This window comes from Equus przewalskii, chromosome 20, assembly GCF_037783145.1.
Source record: "Equus przewalskii isolate Varuska chromosome 20, EquPr2, whole genome shotgun sequence".
NCBI lineage: Eukaryota > Metazoa > Chordata > Mammalia > Perissodactyla > Equidae > Equus > Equus przewalskii.
In genome coordinates, this window is record NC_091850.1 from 11,847,272 (window position 1) to 11,867,806 (window position 20,535).

Below are 20,535 nucleotides of genomic sequence, written 5' to 3' on the forward strand. Positions count from 1 at the left end.
TTGCTATATTTCATTGAATACAAGACCATCAAATTTAAGAAGCATCGTTGTACATGTACCACTAAAAAAGGCAATTAAACTCCTTCACATATCCTGATTTCAGACATGTTAAAATTTGAAAAGATGTGCATCTTAAAAACAGATGAAATATAGTAATTACATCTTTTATCTTTATTGATTCTCTCTTCCTCTTTTCTTCAATCTTAATGATTATTTCTAAATGGGTGAAATTTTCTAATGTTCTTTTTGCTTATCTGTATTTTCTGATTTTTTAAAGAACATGTCATATATAATATGAAAAAAATGTGAAAATTAATGTAACTGACTATCATCTGACAACACTGACAAAAACAAGTTCTCCCAAGTTCTTTTTTAATTTAAACACTTTTAAAAATGACACTTAAAGCAACATCTGGGTTTCGAAATTTTTTTTTTAAAGATTGGCACCTGAGCTAACAACTGTTGCCAATCTTCTTTTTTCTTTTTTATTCTTCTCCCCTAAGCCCCCCAGTACATAGTTGTATGTTCTAGTTGTGAGTGCCCCTGGTTGTGCTATGTGGGACGCCACCTCAGCATAGCCCAATGAGCGGTGCCATGTCTGCGCCCAGGATCCGAACCAGCGAAACCCTGGGCTGCTGAAGCAGAGCGCACGAACTTAACCAGTCTGCCACGGGGCTGGCCCCTGGGTATCTAAATTTATGATGCAACCTGTCTGTTTCTACAGTGAATTTCAAGTAATAATAGTTCTTTAAAGAGGTAAGCACTGATATTTAAAATAATGGTTTATACCTAAAGGAAAGAAAAGAGTTTTGGGGGTTATAGTGTTATAGACTTTTAGTTTTAGACACAAAGTAGGGCCCATCTAATGAAACTTCCCCCTCAAAGCAAACATGTGAGGGAAAGAATACTTATAAATATTCTTGTAATTTCCTCAACATAGACCAATTCCCCATGAGTAGTTTATGTTAATAACCACAGTAACTATGAGTCTAGGAGCAGTTGCTATGAGTGAGGGTGAGAATAGCCTGGCTTTGCCTTTCATACCCCCTGTAGAATTCTCAGGCGAGGTGACCATACATCACAAAGGAAATCCATCAATATGATCCTGGAAATAATGGAAGTAGATGAAAATCTTTTCCTTATCTCCACATTCTTCAAGACCTTCTATGAACTGCTATGTCTTCGTGGAAGCTCTTTCTCTTGAGCAGAATGAAAGGTTCAGGACTGTTGAAGCGGCACTAGGAACCCACCACACGTGACAAGAGGCTACTGAGAAGCGGGACTGCAGCTTGCTTTGTTGTGGTATAAGGAGACCAGTCGCATGGCCTGAAGCTGCCCATGCCTACTTTCTTTACTCGGCCTCTTGTGCTGCAGTTTGACAGCTCGTGCAAGCCTATGCCTTTTGCATAAATGGAGATGGAGGGCAGAGAGCTGTTCTTTCTTTTTTTCCTGCCTTCACATAATTTTTCTTTACTCACCATTATTCTGCCAAGTCAGTTTCTTTCTTATACCAGCTATTTAGGCAATGAAAAGCCAATCTAAGTAAGTTACTTATTTTAACACATGAAGATGGATTAAAGATTTCAGAGTTGAAAAACATGGAGACTATAATTTTTCCTAGAAAAGAATTTCCTTTTTGTCTTTTTTTTTAAAACTAATTGTTACCAGACTCCTGCTAACAGCTTCCAGAAAAATTAAACAGAACATAAATCACTTATGAAAGGAAATCTAGTTTTGTAAATATTTGGAATAGACAAAATGAAAGTAGTTAGGTAGAAAAAACAGGAATTTGTAGACTTAAACAGAAATTATTTCATAAGAAAGCCTGTTTTACAGTAGAAACTACCACAAAGCTAGGATTTTCCCTTAATGTCCTTGGAACAATATCACCTTAAGTCTCAATATGTTTATCAATAAAAGCAGTATGTTTGGTAGCAAGTAGGTCTTCCTTCACATAAATGTTTATAAACAAATATTTATCCTTCTACATACTGCTTTTCTCCCTGTCAAAAAATATTCTTCAACATTTAAAAGAAAGAGAGTTGTACGGTATTTTATCACTTGCATTGTGCCATGATTTACTTAATGACTACCCCTATTGTTTCCAATATTTCACTTTTTCATTTTAAAAAATAGAAGGGATGACCATCCACATAGATAGTTCTTTGAGCCAAACAGACATAGTTTCAATCCCAAATCTACCTCTTACTGGCTGTGACACCAAGAAAGTCACTTAACTTCTTTCAGTCTGTTTCTTTATCTGAAAATGGGAATAAAGTGACTGTGTACGCATGTATAATTATTTACACCTCAAATACTCATCTGTGTACTGTTCACATTGTTAGGTCTTCTGAAAGTTTCTTAATAGTGCTTAAGAACATGGACTATGAAGCAAGACTACCTGCATACATTTGATTGCATACAAATCCCAGTTTTGCCATTTACTAGCGGAGTGACCCTGTCAATGTTGCTTAACCTCTCTGTGTCTCAGTTTCCTTATGTGTAAAATGGAGATAACAATACTGTCTTCTTCAATGGGCTGTTGTAAGGACTGAGAAAGAAGTGGCTGCTGGGCAGTGACAGTACAACAGAAAACGTACAGGTGGATTTTTAAGTAATGACTGTTTATTGCATTCCATTAAAAAATAAACATAACAAACTTATATCCATCCCTCTTTCTCTTCTTAGGGTAGGAATATAGTCTCAATATTTATACTTTTGTTTAAGTACTTAAAATTTTAACCCACTAGTTTGTGATATACATTGAATAACTATTTGTTGTGAAAATTTTGTACATAGGAGAATCCCCCATAAATTGCTACAGTCATTAAGAATAAACAGACAAAATTCATAATTTTTCAGGGATGAAAAATCTCCAATGTTTTAACGTGCTACAAGCCTCCAACAAAGGCAGCAACCATTGCTACTGGATTGAGAAGAGAGGTGTTGGAATAAGACATAATCTACTGGCTTGAGAACAAGATGGAGTAACTGGTGCCAGATTAGCCCTCCTGCCATAAACAACTAAAAAACTGGACAAAAAATTTTAACCTTTTCCGATACTAAACAATAGGCAGTGTAGTACTGTGATCCCTAGAAGAGGGGAAACAAATGAGATGAGCCCTGCATCACCTCAGTTTTTTCTGCCTAGAGGTATATTATGGGCTGCTACACAGAGTCGGGGAACCCAAGCAGAGGTTGGCAGTCTCAATGAGCTAAAGAGATAGAGATGGTTGGTTAGGGAGGCTGAGGAAGCTGGAACTTATGGAGCAGAGTATTAAAACATATAGAGAAAAATTCTAGAAATCTACATAGGGGTCCACTTGAGTGTTCAGCTGAGAAAAATTCTAGAAATCTACATAGGGGTCCACTTGAGTGTTCAGCTGAATATTAAGCTATATGTAGGTAGAGAGAGACTCTGCAGAACCAGGAAGGTCAATTTCTGGCTAAAGAATAACTACAAGCCTCCCTTGGACATACTGCAGTTCCAGACCACTGCAATAATATGAGTATTGCAGTAAAGTGAGTCACATGAATATTTTGGTTTCTCAGTACATATAAAAGTTATGTTTACACTATACTATAGTCTATTAAGTGTGCAATAGCATTATGTCTAAAAAAAAGTACATACCTTAATTAAAAAATACTTTATTGCTAAAAAATGCTAACCATAATCTGAGCTTTCAGAGAGCTGTAATTTTTTGCTGGTGCAGGGTCTCATAAAAACCACAGTATCTGTGAAGCGCAATAAAGTGAGGCGCAATAAAGTGATGTATGCCTGTAGTAGGGAGCTGTAAAGTGAACAACTGCTAGAGCTTGCATGAGACTAGGAGACATTCAAGTTCTCCTCAGCCAGAGATGCTTCACTGAATACACAGGGCATTCAGTATATAGACTTCAGAAAGATCACTCTTTAGGAGTAAGGATAAACTGGCATGAGAGTAGAGGTAACCTAGACCTGCCCTGTCAAATATGTAGCCACTAGCCACATGTTATTTAAATTAATTAAAATAAAACAAAAAATTCAGTTTGTCAGTTGCACTAGACACATTTCAAGTGTTTAGTAGCTAAATGTGACTAATGCTACCATATTGGAAAGTGCAGATATAAAACATTTCCATCATTGCAGAAACTTCTATTAGACATCACTGCTTTAGATCCACCTGAACAAAACTTAAAAATAAGCCTCCAAAAGTTCAGGCTGGTTCACATATAAATTAATGTACTCCAAAACAAAACTCAACATTTTTTCAAGGAAGACAAAACCCAGACAGTAAACAATATACTATTTCAATGTTCATCATCTAGTCAAGAAGTGAAGAAGGAAAGTGTGATACAAAACCAGTCAATAGAAATAGACCCAAACTTGATAGAAATGATGAAACTAACAGACAAGGACTTTGTCACAGCTACAATAAATATGTTCCAAGACTTAAAAGAAAAATGAACATAAAGAGAAGATAAATAGAAACTACTGAAAAGAACCATAATGGAACTTCTAGAGGTGAAAAATATAATTTACGAAATGAAAAATGTAATGGATATGCTTAACATCAGATTTGACCCTGCAGAAGAAAAAACAATGAATCTGAAAACAAGTAAATAGAAACTATCCAAACTGAAGCAAGAGAGAGAATGCTTCAAAACTGAGCCAGAGCCTCAGTGAGCTGTGGGACAACATCAAGCAATCTAATATACATGTAATTGGAGTCATAGAAAGAGAAGAGAGAGGGAGGAGAGAAAATAATGACTAAAATATTCCAAATAGATAAACATATAAATCTACATAACCAAGAAACTAAAATAAATGCAAAATCAAAGCACATCAAAGTCAAACTGCTAAAAACCAATGATAAAGAGAAAATCTTAAAATCAGCTACAGAAAAAAAGACATTTATACTAGCGACAAAGATAAGACGTACTACTGAGTTCTCATCAGAAACAATGCAAGGTATAAAACAATGGAATGACTTTAACGTACTAAAAGAGAACAAAAACTGCCAACTTAGAATCCTATATCCAGTGAAAATATCTTTCAAAAATGAAGGCATAAAAACATTTTCAGACAAACAAAGGCTGAATTTGCCACAAGCAAATTTCTACTACAAGAAACATTAAAGGAAGTACTTCAGGGTGAAGGAAAGCAAACAAGATGGAAACTTGAATCTATACAAAGGAGTGAATAGTGCCAGAAATAATCAGAATGAAGAACTTCATTGCAGGGAAAAATGCTAGATTTCTGGACTCTCTACTAGGTGCTCAACGCCCTGGAACTTTATGTCCATCCCCTCCAAGCTCCTTGAGCACATGAGAAGCAGCATTACACTGTCCCCTGAAACTACTGCTACAGATTTTGAGGCTTATCATGATTGCACCCCACCAAGAGGATTTCTCAAGCTTTGCAAAGATATCAGTTACCACTAAGTTGAGGAGAAATGCAGCCTGAAAAGCAAGCGGACTGTTCTGACCACATGCAGCCCTCAAATTAATGGCACTATCTGGGAGGCAGACGATGCCTCATTCTCTCTCTACTCCCATCCAACAAAGAGCCTCTGCTCACCAAGCCTTCCATGTCTTACACCATCGTCCTCACTTCCCTGGCCTGGGATTTGAAGCAGTATGTCAACAATGGCCCTGCTCCGTCTGAAGCTGAGCCCAGTGGAGTTGACAATCAGAAAATCATGCATACAAGGTCAACCCCATTCTGAAAAGGTCATAGCAAAGAGTTCCTTGGAGGGAAGTATTGAAGGATTTCATTCTCAACCAATCTCAGGGAAGAAGAGAAAGAAACCATACTGACAATAGAGAAAGCATGAGCTATATCAAAATATCTTATTTCAGAATTTTCCCTAAATATATTGTTTATGAATGACTACTGTTCTGTGACAATCTCTCTCATTTTAACAGGCAGCAGGGGTGTTCAGCTGGAGCAGATTAGCTTAGGCTTGAGTTGTTTACGGAATCTTGATATTGGGAAAACAAACGAAGTTGTGAAAAGTATGTACTAAATGTTTGAATTTATATATTTTTCTATGTCAAATTATAAATTACCATTGTTTGTGAAGGATTACATGAAAAGGAGATTAAAAAAAAAAAGGAAAAGCTCTGTATGCCTTTAACAAGTTCACCCTTGCTTTTGTAGCAGAGAAGTTAATGGTTATTTATTGTGTACTCTTCATTAATACAGTGAAGAGAACTCAAGCCCCCAAAAGGTTGTAGCTCAAGTCTGTTCCAATACCACTTCTTTGCTAAAAGCTCTACTTAAGAGCCCTTTAGGTATCTGTACCGTTGTTGTATTCAATGTTGTAAATTGCTGATGTGGTTAATGGCAAAAGTCTATTACAGTTTTTTTTAAAATAATAAAATACAGACAAAAACAAAGCTTGAAAATGCAGTCTACTAATATGTTGACTTATAGCTCACTCAGAGCCCTTAGGCATGATATAATCCCACTCCAACCACACAGTCTCTTATGCAAAATTCTAGTATGTAAGAATTTTCCAAGATGGTAAAGAAATCACCTCTAACATACAGTCATGTGTTCCTTAATGACGAGGATATTTGCTGAGAAATGCGTTGTTAGGTGATTTAGTCATGCAAACATCTTAAGAGTGCACTGAAGGGGAACAAAATTTGCTACCCTAAAATGTGTCTCTAACATGAGGATTATTTTTAAGAAACAAAAGACTCAGAAAGTTTTTCTTGTTACTTCCCCCTTAATTGCCTAAAAGAATTAAGATTTAAAAAAACCTGTCTCAGGAAGGGAGCTATTACCTTAGCATAACATAAACTAGGTGGTAGACAGGGAGGAACCTAGAAAAGCCTGTTTGTTGGGCTCCCCTCTCGTGTTCATCTGTTTCTGTGGGCCCAAACACTTGTGTTCCAAATGTTTGCTCCTTTTCACCTACCTGTGAATTGCTTTCCATCTCTTTGAAGTCCCTGACTTTCCCCACCCCCAATATCTTCTTTCGTCTTTAGCTGAGGATTGTAATTCAAGGTGAAGGCTTCAGCCATTTTGGTGAGTTACTCAGTTTTCCTGGGTTTCTCCCATGTATATATGTTATTAAACATTTGTTTGGGGGCTGGCCCCGTGGCCGAGTGGTTAAGTGCACGCGCTCCGCTGCAGGCGGCCCAGTGTTTCATTGGTTCGAATCCTGGGCGTGGACATGGCACTGCTCATCAAACCACGTTGAGGCAGCGTCCCACATGTCACAACTAGAAGGACCCACAACGAAGAATATACAACTATGTACCGGGGAGCTTTGGGGAGAAAAAGGAAAAAATAAAATCTTTAAAAGAAAAACCCAAAAACCAAAAAACCAAAAAAAACATTTGTTTGTTTTTCTCCTGTTAATCTGTCTCATGTCGATTTACTTCTTAGACTAGCCAGAAGAACCTAAAGGAGTAGAGGAAAATTTCTTCCTCCCCTATAGCACTTACACAAACCTAGATGGTATAGCCTACTACACATTCTGGCTACATGGTACTAACCTTACAGGACCACCACCATATATGCGGTCAATAGTTGACCAAAATGTCATTTTGCAGTGTATAACTGTACAGTTAGAGCTTTGAGAGGTATTAGATAACAGAGTTGGATATTGGGATATAAAAAAGAGGTAAAATAAATGGCAGAGTAGGACTAGAGGTCTCTGTGATGATGCCTTAGGAGGAGATAAAGGAAACCGAGAAATGTAAACCTGAACCTTGGAACTGTACTCTAGTATCTGAGAAAAGGGAGAGAGCTGACCACAAGTGCTCTCTGATGAAGTTATCCTGACTGGAAGAAAGTTTAGATTACTCTATGAGTACTGGGGAAAGAGAAGGACTCAGAAATATCTGAGTGACTTGAAAAGGTTACCCAAAGACTTTTCTGTCTCAGTTATCCAAGTCATTCTGCTTCTCTGGGGACACACTCGGACCAGAGGTGTGGGAGTCAACAATTAAACGGAATTGAATATTTGGATGCAGATCTAAGCACACATAGAAAAACATTTTAGGAATATTATCTGTTATTACACACATACCTAGTGAATAAGGGAAGATAAATACAAATTATAAATTACCCATTATTACTAATTTATGTAAAATGTCAGCAGTATTTTTTTACCTAGTGTGCTTATTTGTATGTGCCATATGTGTGTATAAATAAAAATAAATAATGGTTTTATGATATAATTCAACATCTCAATCCCCTAACCCTATTTCTCTTTAGCGTCTCAGCCTAGTCTGCTGAAAATTCTTCTCTCAAGGAGTGTTTCAGTAATACTCTCTATATACATACATACGACGCTGATGGTGTGATATTCATGTTAAATATAAAATTACATAATAATAGCCTTTAAAATTATTAGATAATTTTTATATAGATAGACCTGGAAATGGAATAGAGCTAATAACCAGTCCTTTATTAGGGAATTATAAAGTTTGTTTTAAAAGTGCCATGAACTAGCTAGGAAAAAAGTCAGGCAGAATACATATATATATCACAACCCATTTCTTCTTTGATGTTCTGGCTCCATGCTCCCCTGGAGTTTAGTATTTATAAATGGTCTCCATTTGGTTTCAAGTGCTTGTGAATTCCAAATATACCATATATAACTATGTTCAAACTTAAGTATAAAGCACATCCCAAGATAAAATCTAAATACAGTTTAAAGTAAATTCAACAGTGCTTCATTGTTAGAAAGTTTTCTATATTTAAGAGCAAGCAAAGACTTAGGAGTCAGTCTTATGGATAATAATAAAATTGCCCATGTCACTGGATTTTTTTAGTCTTCTGTGGGAACAAAACCATGGCCATTTCACAATGATCGTTATAGTACATATAAAAACCAAGAACCTAAATTTTTTAAAAAGTTTTAACTTAATATTATAAATTAGCAATATATTTGTGGCAAAAGCTTAATGTAAACATATCTTTAATAACTACTGGATCTAGATATATACTTTTCAAAGTGCACATAAGATGAAGATATGATGAAAGTTTTGATCTTAGATCAACTTTCTAAAATAATTAAATTACTAAATATATTCTCTTTACTCCATACATTTTTCAGCTTTTGCCAGATGTGTGCTATATATGTAATATAAATACATTTAACAGCTCCATTAATTTCTTTCCATCATTTAAACTATACATACGATCGAATAATTTTTATTTTAATGAATATTAAAAATTTTAACGTATGAGTACATTGCCTTTGAGTCAATTTAAGAAAAAAACATTTTGAATAATACAAAAAACATTTAGTAAATAGATTATAAGTGAACATTTTGCATCAAGTATGTTCCAGGTCCCCAAACCATAGACATTTGGTTAATGTAAGATGGTCTCATCCAGAAAGCAGCTTCCCAAAATATGCTGCCCCCCACCCCACAATCAACATAATTATAATGGGAATTTGGTGTGCAACTGTTTCAAAATGTTCTAAGCTGAATATTCTTTTTACAGTATTAATTTTGTAACATACCAAGAAACAATTCAGGCCTAGCAAATGTAATAGCAATGCCTAAGCTTGAAAATATTGCCAAATTGTTTAATTAAACTACATTTTCCAGTTCTACAAGTTGAACTGCCTGGATGAAATAAGTTATTAGATCACCTTTTTTCAATATATGAAAGAGAGAAGAGAAGAAAAGAGGGGAGGTGCATAGGTCACCAAAAAGTACTCTGTGTTCAGATATGAGGGAACGCCTGCTAGATTAGTAATCAGAGATGAATTTAATCTTGCCTGGATGGGAGTAGAAACCAAAAGGGTAAATAAATGACAGAGCTTGGGTTAGTAAGATAGCACTGGGTTGCTAAGAAATCTATTAGAATGAAACAACAACCAGGCAAGTTCTGCTTTAGCAGAAGCTGTTCCTGCTATGTATTCTTGCCAATCACTAGTGCCTCTGCCAAATCAATGTCACATTTAATCTATTCACATTGAAATCTATTATAAACAGACTTTGATCAATTACAATAATGAAAATGTAGACTGAGTTTTGTTGTTTTGACATGCTTCTTGAACTTTTCTCTTGCATTTTTTCAAAACATTTCTAATTACAAGAAGTTGATCTCAATGGTTCTTGTTATTTGACGGGACAATTGTAAGGTCTGTTTATATCCCTTGCTGGCTAGGAATTTCTGGCATTGAGTTTTCTCTCTTTGAACTTGAGCCAGATTAATTATTAAATCTCAAAATGTCACTAAAATGAACTAATCGCAGAGCTCAAGTCCTTAACAGTTTTGCAGGTGGTATTTCCTTTAATAAAATAAATGAACTTCCATACATATGAAAAAAGACCTTTGAGCATAAAGACACAATTATTTAACTGAAAAAGAAATTTAGCAGTTAAACATTAATAAAAAAAATTATAGTTACTTAACTTTAGTCCTATTAATTGAATTACCCTGGTGGGAGACAAAGAAAATCTTGCTCCCTTGTGTGAGAAGGGGAAAGACCACAATCCCTGGGAGAGAAGGTAGTGTCAGGTCCCCATGGCTTTCCAGGGTTGGGCTCCAAGAGTGGGAAAGAAATGGCAGAGAGACTGGGGCCCTGGAGGAAAGAGGGGGCCCCATCTGTGAATGACTGCTAGCATTTATTGAGCTGTCATGTGCCAGACACTTTAGGGAGAAAAGATTTTTCTTCTAGGTTGAGGAAGGGAAGAAGAGGAGTTGGGCAAGAAGAGGTGAGACACAGTTAGAGAAGCTGCAGCTCCAGCTTTACGGAGTCTGCCCAACGGAATAAAAAATGTAGTGGCTGCAGGTTGCCCTCCCTAGGACCTGATGCAGGGATACTGTCCCCTGATGCAAGGGACAACAGGACCTGTGGCCCTGCAAGATCATACTCATTCATTCATGCATTTTTCTTTCTTTCATTCAATAATATATACTGAGCACCTACAATTCAAGGCCCTGGGGATACAGAGAACAAAACCTGGCTCCTATACTTCTGGAGCATTCTTGGGGATAGAGAGGAGCAAGGCAAGGGAGGTGGCTTCCTGCAACACAGACTTATCTAGGAGTCAAGGTAGGGAAGAGGTGGGTAAGCACCAATGGCCAATGATGTGGCTAATGCTTACGGGTTTTCTCACTTACCCATTCACTGGTTTATTCATATATTGAGAGCCCACAATATGCCAAGGATAGAGTTAAAAACACAATTTTTACCCTGTCTTCAAGGAAGTCACAGTCTTGGGAGGAGAGACAGGTAAAAAAAATTAATTAAATTACAATGTGATAAGTTCTGTGATAATATTAAGCAAAGAATGTTAGGCGACTGCAGAAGAAAAGCTGGTGTTCCTATTATTATCTATAGGGTGGGAAGCAGGGGTTTAGAAATGACTTTCTAGAAAAGGTGATGCCTAAGTCTTAACAACAGGAATTAACCAGTGGACTGAGAAGAGAGGGGCATTCTACGAAGAGCTAAGAACACACTCACAGGTATGGAGGAATAAAGCAGCACGGCAAATTCAGGATACTTAAGCACACAGGGGTCAGAACATGCCGAATCTTATAATGCACCAGATTTATCCTGAAAGCCATGGCAAAATATTTTGACTTTGAAGCAAGAGTAGGATTTCCAGATAAAAGAGTAGAATGCTCAGTTAATTTGAATTTCAGATAAACGACAAATACTTTTTTAGTATAAGTATGTCCTAAATATTGCATGAGACACACCTGAATGTAAAAACAATGTAATTATTCATTGTTTGTTTGAAACTTAAATTTAACTAGATGCCTTGTAGTTTTATTTGCAAAATCTGACAACCATAGCAGAAGACTTACATGTTTATACAACATTAAAAAAAAAAAGACTCTGGCAACTGTAGAAATTGGATTGGAGGGAGGCAAGACTGGAATAGAGAAATCAGTTAGGATGCTACTACAGAAATGTAAGCGAGAAATCATTAGAACGTGAACCAAGACAACGGTAGTGAGATGGAGAGGAAAAGACAAATTGTAAAGATATTCAAAAGGAGAAAGGTCTTGGCCAGCAAGTATGTGAAGATAAAGGAGACCACGACAATCCCCAAGTGTCTGATGAGCAATGATGGATAATGCCATTAACCATGGTAGGAAACAGAGAAAAAGACAAGTTCTGTTTTAGACACACCAAATTGAGATGTATCTAGTAATGAACTATTAGCTCCTCCTCCTCAGCTAAACCTCAGAATACTGAAGTGCTTCAATATTATGACTCAATACTAGGCCTCTTTTTCAACATTTTCTGCCTAAGTAATCATCTCCAATCATAATGAGTTTAAATACCAGTCAGTATTTAAATAATAAAGAATCTCAAATTTATACTTTCAGCCCTGACTGCTCTCCAAGTTCCAGAATCATGTATCCAACTGTCTAATTGATGCCTCCACTTGGATCGCTAATGGACATTTAAAATTAAATATATCCAAGATCAATGAGACTCAGAGGACTAGCGCAGGGTCACACAATTAGCCTAGACTTGAAATGGAAGCTCTGCCTCCACTCTCTTCTTTCCACTGCCTTGCACAGTTCTCAGCATACTGGGCTCAGTATAGTGCTGCCTGACTACACTGTTCCCCCGGACCCCTGGCAGCTGTGCCTTGTTTCAACCGGGCCTCACCCCATTCCCTTTCTTCACATGCTAAGATACAGACAAGCTCCAAGGCAATACCCCAAGGCACGTGCATAGAGAGGGGCCATCCAGCTAACTGGCAGCCCTGAAACTTAACTACCATACTCTCACAGCAGCCTCTCTCACATATTATATGCACACCAGTGTGCAGGATCTGGGGAGGAGGAAGAGGCTACTGGGATGTCCTCACAGTGGGAAGCAGCACTTCAGCCAGTCGCAGCTAAATCAGTGTCCCTTATACAACTGTGTACATTTGCTGAAACTATTTTACCCACATGTCCTACATGCATCTAGCATTAAATCTTACCAATTCTTCCTCCAAAATGTACCTTGAATTGTGCAGTTCTCTTCATCTCCAGTGCCAACAGATTTCTTGCCTAAACTACAATTGCCTCCTACTAGGTCTCCTTGGTCCTCTATGAGCTAAGGTCCACACAGCAACCACCGACTTTTCATGCTACTTCCCACTAACAATCCTTTAAAGAGTCCTTAGAACAAAACCCAAACTTGCCTATGGCAGACAAGTCCTTCAAGAAAGGACTTGCTTCCCAGCTGCAGAGCGTGCTGAGTAGGCAGCCTCCATCGTGAGGCCATACCATGGCTTACTAACAGACGTTTGGGTTGTTTCTAGTTTTTCACTAAGTGTAGATTTTACTATTTCTATTATTTGTTTCTATTACAAGTAGCCCTGTGGATATGCCCAATTGTGTATTTTCACCCGATAATTTTAAGTGATTTTCAGAAGCTGGATTGCTAAGGCAGAGGGTAAATGCATATATATTTTGCTGTGTATAAGGGAATGGGTTTCTGACTGCTTTTTCTACCTTACTTATCCTTCCTCCCCGCCAACTCAGTGCCTAGAACAATGCCTACCACATAGCAAGTGCTCAACACATATTTGTTGAATGAATGGATTTGGCTCTATACATGCACTTTACTCACTACTGAATGAGCAGATCAACTTTGTATTTTGCAATTGTGCTTTAAATCCAAATCTAAATGTAAATAGCTAGTAATCAAGGATAAATCATATTCTATTATTCATAATACAAATTCTGATTCTAAATGATTTAAAGCCCTTCTCCTCATAATCTTGAAAAAGCCTTAATAACCTGAAAAGTAAGAAAAGATAGGTACAAATTTATTTACACTCTTGGGAGCTTATACCAGTTTTTTAAAATCAATGTGGTAAAGATGACTCAGCATGCTCCTTTGAAAATTAAGAAAAAATTATTTCTCTTTTTCTTTGTATACCTTTCATCTCTCAACCAGTAAGTATTTGACTTAAAATATATCACCACCTAAATGCAAAGTTCCGAATTTAGGAAAGTGTTAAGGTAAGAAAGTTTAATAATAAATCAATTATTTTGGACCCAAAACACTTTTTTCAGAGAAACAGTGTTATAATGATGGTTATATTCCCTGCTTAGTATACATTAAGCAATTTTTTTTTTTGGAAGATTAGCCCTGAGCTAACTGCTGCCAATCCTTCTCTTTTTGCTGAGGAAGACTGGCTCTGAGCTAACATTCGTGCCCATCTTCCTCTACTTTCTATGTGGGATGCCTACCACAGCATGGCGTGCCAAGTGGTGCCATGTCCGCACTCGGGATCCAACCTGGTGAACCCTGGGCCGCCGAGAAGCAGAATGTGTGCACTTAACTGCTGCGCCACCGGGCAGGCCCTACATTAAGCAATTTAGCCACAGTGTAGCACATTTGCAATAAAAAATACAATGTGATAGAATCACAATACATCATCCATAGCGTCTACGACTGACTGAAACTTGAAAACACGATGCTGGCACCTCAGAGTGACTGCTGGTGCTGTTTCCCAAAAGACGCAAAAGTTCTGTGAGAAGGCAGATGGGTAAGTGAGCCTCAGTTACTTCAAATGAACTCAGGACTCCACTACCCCTACTCCCAAGACAGTCCGAGCATTTCCCTTCCTATTACGGGGCTGGAGAAGGCAGGAATAAGAGGATAGGCTTGGGAAAGGATGGGGAGTGGTAGGGGGCAGAAGGCGGCCCTGTGGACAAGCAGCAGTGCAGCAGTCAGAGAAACAGTCACGACCCCACCAGCAATAACTATAACACCCATTTCAGGCAGTGTGAGTGGCAGCAAGGAGGTCAGGACTGCCTGTGGCGATTATACTGGGAGGGGTCACAATTCCCAGAAGAGCAGCAGCTGATGAAACCAAGCGAAATGACGTGTGGGAAGGAAGGATGATAAAAGAGAGGAACCACAGTAACATTTTTTCTCCTAAAAGAAAATGAAAAGGCTAGAATATTAATTAGGGTTGTACGGTGAGTTCTAAAGGTCAAGCAATCAGGTGACCAAGCAGGCATAAGCTTAAGTGGGCATCAGTGGTAGCCCAGGAATCAGGCTTCCTTTAGGTTTGGTGCCAGGAGAAAAGGAGAGGCTCAGGGATGTCCCAGCAGCAATGGAGACGGGGAGATGAAGAAATGATGTAGGGTGAATTCTCATGGGAATTGGGAGGAGGGCAGCAAAATGGTCTCTAAGAAGGAAGAACAAAAGCAAAAGGAAAACAAGGGCGGAGAAGAAACAGGGGCTTCCTAAGGCACTCACCAAGAGACCCAGGCTGGAGCCACTTTCTTGCACTTTCATTTACACACTCATTCATTATTATCGAGCATCTACTTTGAGCCAGGCACTGTTCTAGATCCTAGAGATATTACAGGGAAACAAACGCAGTTCCTGCTCTCATGAGGCTTAAATTCTAGTAGGAAGAGACAAATGATAAACCACCAGATAACACAGCTAGGGAATGTAAGTAGGATGACTGCCTGCCATTGCCATATCCTTGTCGTCTAATCAGCCTGCCCTTTTGGGTTTGCTAAGATACAGGAAACTTGAAACAGGGTTGGAGCATTTGCAAAGGAGCAAACAGAACTTTTTTAGCTCCTTTCAAATGTCCTTTTTTTCTCCCTCAAAGGGAAAATCACTTTCCTTTTTTCTTCAAAAGTAATACATCTTGAAACAAATACTGAATCTACAAAGGCAAAAATGTAAATCTCTTATAATTTCATATCCAGTTAAAAAGTCTAGAGTATATCATTATAGACCTTCCCCATAATACATATATATTTACAAGATGAATATAATCTAATTTACAAATGTATAGTCATAAGATATGTACTATGCATACTGTACCATAAATTGCTTTCACTTAATATTTTCCAGACATATTTCTGTACCAATATATCGATGCACAATATCCTTCTTAATGGCTGCATAGTAGCTACTATTACATTGTACAGAGGTAACAATTTATTCATTCAATCCCCTGTAGACGGATGTTTAGGATGCTTCACATTTTACAACAATATAAACAACATCATTGTATAAGATTTCTACACATCTGCCCATCATTTCTTAAGGTATCTTTTCAGAACTGGAATTACTACATCAAAAACTTCCCATATACTTGGAAAACTGCTCTCTAAAGAGTAGACATCAACTTATACCTGCACCTACAGTGAATGAGAATATCTGTTTCCCCACAACTTTGTCAGTAGAAAAAAAAGTCTTTATATGTCCTAAATTTTAAAACTTTTTCCTCTAGTCTTTGGTTTGTCTTTTAACTTTATCTAGAATTTTGTTTTTATAAAAAAGTAGAAATTTCTTATGCTGTCAAATTTGTCAATCTTTTCATTATGGTATCTGCTTAGGTTTCACGTTACTCACTCTTCGTCTTGTTTCTTTTTATCCTTCAGGTCTCAGCCTAAATATCACCTCCACAGAGCAGCTTCCCTAATGTCCCATCTAAAGAAAGCTACCCCTGTTATTCTTTCTCCCTTCAGAGCTCTTTTCCCAGTCTGTGATGATACACTTTCGGTCTTCGCTGCATGTTTGTCTGTCCCACTAGAGGACAAGCTCCACGAGATCTACAGTGTTCCCCTGTCATCTGCATATCTTCCACCACACCTCCAACATCTAGCATAGAATACGCACTCCAAAATATCTGGTGAACAAATTTTAGTTTCTTCCTTCCTGGGGCCTATTGCTAGTTTTCCCCTCTATGACAGCAATTAATCACCTATTTAAAGGAAAGCGATATTTGTTTCAGGTATTTAGGCACAAGCTTCCAAAACAGTGATAGTCGATTCCCTGAACAGTTTCAGTTAACAAGCATACAAACTGAAGGTTAGGATAGCATGTTTTGCCACTTGCTAGATAAAAGAGTACACTTCAAAGACAACAGGGTTTGTTCCTTTCCATTCTGGCAATAAAAAGCTCTGTGATACTCAGGTTATACGGATCTTTTTTTTAGAGTAATTCTTAGAAATGTCTCTTTTCTTTTACACTAAGAAATCTTTTAACTGTAGCAGGAATTAGGAAACTTCCTATCTGGGAATTTTTCTCAAGAAGATCTGTAACATTAGGATTCGGAAGTTTAATTTGCAAATTTAAGTTGAACAAAAGCCAAGTTCTATTTTCATAGTGTGGGCTAATCGTGTTTACATTCTACTATTATCATTTACTCATAAATACTTTTGCTTCTTAAATTGAGAGGCAACTGTGACGTTTTCTTAGGTGAATCCATGAATTGTATTAACCTTCACTGAATATATCATTGGACTTATTACATGCAAATATTTTTCCAATACACAAATGAATTTTGTTAACAAGTATTACTCTAGTATGATAATATCCTATAGCTTTTATAATTATTGCATTTAAATTACTATGCAATGTAGATTTCTTGGCAAAAAATATCCATCTGGTGTTGAAAATTTGGAAATCATTCAAGAGAAAATCATATTAGTGAGGTTATTTTCAACAAACACACATGAAATGAAATGTTTTTATGATAAACTGTTGTGTAACTTGGTGACCACAGATAATGCAATTAGACTAACTTTGTGAGGGAGACAATTACTGAACCCTTATGCTTATTAGTCCTCACTAAAATATACCTTTTCCCTATCTTAAGAAGAGAGGCTGTCAAAATAGATAATTATAGAAAAGCTAGAAATAGTTTGAAAGAAGACAGGACCTGTCACAAAAACTTTATTTTCCTCTTTAACATTTCACTTTATATCCATTGTGCAATTCAGAAAACATTTATCAATGCATATCAAGAACACCATGGACTAGAGATGAAAAGCAATCAATTTTTTTTTTTTTTAAAGATTTTATTTTTTTTTCCTATTTCTCCCCAAAGCCCCCCGGTACATAGTTGTATATTCTTCGTTGTGGGTCCTTCCAGTTGTGGCATGTGGGACGCTGCCTCAGCGTGGTCTGATGAGCAGTGCCATGTCTGCGCCCAGGATTCGAACCAACGAAACACTGGGCCGCCTGCAGCGGAGCGGGCGAACTTAACCACTCGGCCACGGGGCCAGCCCCAAAAAGCAATCAATTTTTAACCCAACATTTCTCATACTTTAAGTACAAATAAAAGAAAAACACATGCTAAAAGAAATTAAATTAAGCAAATACCTAGATTTGTGGCATTTATTTATGTAAAAAGCACTTCTATACCTTCCCTCAGAAACGGATCTTTCCTTTAGGACTGGTGTATTACGGTTCTTTTAGTAAATCAAATTTCTAAGCTAATGATATGACTGGATGCACAGGACTTGGGGCACCCTCAGTGAGAATGCATCGATCTGTAATACTATATTATAACGTGTATAGGTTATTTATTATCATTGTAGCCAGGTTTTAAAGTTATCTAAGATTACCTAGGTAACCAAAAGCAGAAGAATTGGCCCATAACAAATCAAACTAGTCATTTCTAAATTTTAAATATGTCTCTCATAGTTAATATACAACTAGCAACAAACTATTTTTAAATATTTAATTGTTTTTTTATTGTTAGATTCTTTGCATTTGTTAAATTTTTTAAAAAAAATTTCATCATTGGGGCTGGCCCCGTGGCCGAGTGGTTAAGTTCGCGCACTCTGCTGCAGGCGGCCCAGTGTTTCGTTGGTTCAAATCCTGGGCGCGGACATGGCACTGCTCGTCAAACCACGCTGAGGCAGCGTCCCACATGCCACAACTAGAAGGACCCACAACGAAGAATATACAACTATGTACCGGGGGGCTCTGGGGAGAAAAAGGAAAAAAATAAAATAAAATCTTTAAAAAAAAAAAAAGTAAAAAATTTCCATTTAAAAAAAAAATTTCATCATTATCGAGGTCTTATTGATAAATAAAACTGTAGGATATTTAAAGTGTACAACATGATGATTTGATATGCATATACATTGTGAAGGGTCTCCCCCCATCAATTAATTAACACGTTCATCACCACAAATATTTAACTTTCTTTTTTTGAGAACATTTAAATTCTACTCTCTTAGCACATTTCAATCATGGAATACAGTGTTATCACTATAGTCACCAAGTTATACATTAGATCCGCAGACCCTTTTCATCTTATAACTAAGTTTGTACCCTTTTACCGGTGTCTCCCTATTTCCAACACCAGCCAGCCCCTGGCAACCACCATTCTACTCTGTTTCTATGAGTTTGAATTCTTTTTTTTTTTTTTTAAAGATTCCACATATAAGTGGTACCACACATTATTTCTCTTTCTCTGTCTGACTTCTTTTACTTAGCATACTGCCCTCCAGGTTCATCCCTGTTGTCGCAAATGGCAGGATTTCCTTCCTTTTTAAGGCTGAATAATGTTCCATCGTGTGTGTGTGTATATATCCACTCATCCAATGGTTTCATTTCCTTTGGATATATACCCAGAAGTGGGATTGCTGGGTAATAAGGAGGTTCATATCACATGGCTGCCACTCTATGTCTTATGATTGGAGAATTTAATCCATTTACATTTAAGCAATTATTGATAGTTATGGACTTACTACTGCCATTTTGTTCATTGTTTTCAGGTTGTCTTATAATTCTTTTGTTCTTCTTTTGCTCTCTTTCCTGGTGATTTGATGATTTTCTGTAGTGGTATGCTTTGATTCCTTTCTCTTTCTCTTTTGTATATCTACCATAGGTTTTTGCTTTGTGGTTACCATAAAGTATCTTATATTTGATGCTTACATATTTATAACAGTCTGTTTTAAGCTGACAAGTTAATTTCACATGCATACAAAAGCTGTACATTTTTATACATCCCCCCAACATTTTGTTTTTGATATCGCAATTTACATTTTTTACATGGTGTATCCATTAATAAATTATTGTAGTTATAGTTATTTTTAATACTTTTGTCTTTTAATCTTCACACTAGAGCTATAAGTGATTTACCCACCACTATTACAACATTAAAGTATTCTGAATTTAACTATATATTTACTTTTACCAGTGAGTTTTATACTTTATGTTTTCTTATTACTAATTAACATCCTTTCATTCCAGCTTGAAGAACTCCCTTTAATATTTCTTGTAAGGTCAGTCTAGAGGTGATGAAATTCTTCAGCTTCTGTTTGGAAAACTCTCTCTCCTTCAATTCTGAAGGAGAACTTTGCTGAGTAGAAAATTCCTGGTTGGCAGTTTTTTTTTTCTTTCAGTACTCTGAATATATCATGCCACTCCCTTCTGGCCTGCAAAGTTTCTGCTGAAAAATCTGCTCATAGTCCTATGGGGGTTCCCTTATATATAACAAGTTGCTTTTCCCTTGTTGCCTTTAAGATTCTCCCCTTGTTTTTACTTTTGACAATTTAATCATAATGTGTCTTGGTGTGGATCCCTACGGATTCCTCTTATTTGGAACTCTCTGGGCTTCCTAGATCTAGATCTGTTTCTTTCCCAAAGTTGGGGAAGTTTTCAACCATTATTTCTTTGAACAAGCCTTCTGTCCCTTTCTCTCTTCTCCTTATGGGATCCCTGTATTGCGTACAATCATCTTCTTGATGGTGTCCCATAAATCCCTCAAACTCTCTTCACTTTTTTTCATTCTTTTTTTTTTTGCTCCTCTGACTGGATGAATTCCACTGCCCTATCT

At 37.1% G+C, this 20,535-nt stretch overlaps 1 protein-coding gene across 4 annotated transcripts in view; it reads right to left on the reverse strand.

The window, feature by feature from the left end:
• The window catches only part of NDUFAF2 (NADH:ubiquinone oxidoreductase complex assembly factor 2), a 145,585-nt gene that overhangs the window by 1,055 nt on the left and 123,995 nt on the right, over positions 1-20,535 (reverse strand). The gene's annotated exons all lie outside the window — the stretch shown is intronic.